Here is a 1,125-nt window from a genome sequence, read left to right on the forward strand (position 1 = left end):
TACCAAGTCCTAACAGTTCCTAATGATTTATCTACCAAGTCCTAACAGTTCCTAAGAATTTATCCACCAAGTCCTAACAGTTCCTAACGATTCATCTCACCAAGTCCTAACAGTTTCAAGCAATTCATCACCAAGTCCTAAAAGTTCCTAACAATTTATCCACCAATTCCTAACAGTTCCTAACGATTCATCCACCAAGTCCTAACAGTTTCAAGCAATTTACCCACCAAGTCCTAACAGTTCCTAATTATTTTTCAAACAAAGACACACAACGACAAAATACGTGTTGTCGTGGCCGAGTGGTTAAGGCGATGGACTAGAAATCCATTGGGGTTTCCCCGCGCAGGTTCGAATCCTGCCGACAACGAGTATATGTTTACACACCTCCAGCAATTACTCTCACAGTAATTGTGTTTCATAGACATTTCTACATGTGAGCATAAAAACACAGAAGAAAGACGCTAGGCTGATATCAGCTCTTAGTATTTGAGTTTTTTTTATGTAACTGTGAATCTTTCAGATCAATTTGAGAAGTGCCTATGAGTACCAAGCCCTAAAAGTTCCTAACGATTCATCTACCAAGCCCTAAAAGTTCCTAACGATTTATCCACCAATTCCTAACAGTTCCTAACGATTCATCTACCAAGTCCTAACAGTTCCTAAGGATTTATCCACCAAGTCCTAACAGTTCCTAACGATTCATCTACCAAGTCCTAACAGTTCCTAACGATTCATCTACCAAGTCTTAACAGTTTCAAGCAATTTACCCACCAAGTCCTAACAGTTCCTAACGATTTATCCACCAAGTCCTAACAGTTCCTAACGATTCATCTACCAAGTCCTAACAGGTCCTAACGATTTATCAACCAAGTCCTAACAGTTTCAAGCAATTTACCCACCAAGTCCTAACAGTTCCTAACGATTCATCTACCAAGTCCTAACAGTTCCTAATGATTTATCCACCAAGTCCTAACAGTTCCTAACGATTTATCCACCAAGTCCTAACAGTTCCTAACGATTCATCTACCAAGTCCTAACAGGTCCTAACGATTTATCAACCAAGTCCTAACAGTTTCAAGCAATTTACCCACCAAGTCCTAACAGTTCCTAACGATTCATCTACCA

At 39.7% G+C, this 1,125-nt stretch overlaps 1 non-coding gene across 1 annotated transcript; it reads left to right on the forward strand.

Annotated features, from left to right (window-relative positions):
- The first annotated feature begins 285 nt into the window (after positions 1–285).
- Positions 286–367, forward strand: trnas-aga. Its single transcript has one exon. It is a non-coding gene; the product is annotated as a tRNA-Ser (tRNA).
- The last annotated feature ends 758 nt before the right edge of the window (positions 368–1,125 follow it).

The sequence above is a fragment of the Micropterus dolomieu genome, unplaced genomic scaffold (assembly GCF_021292245.1).
Source record: "Micropterus dolomieu isolate WLL.071019.BEF.003 ecotype Adirondacks unplaced genomic scaffold, ASM2129224v1 contig_4953, whole genome shotgun sequence".
NCBI lineage: Eukaryota > Metazoa > Chordata > Actinopteri > Centrarchiformes > Centrarchidae > Micropterus > Micropterus dolomieu.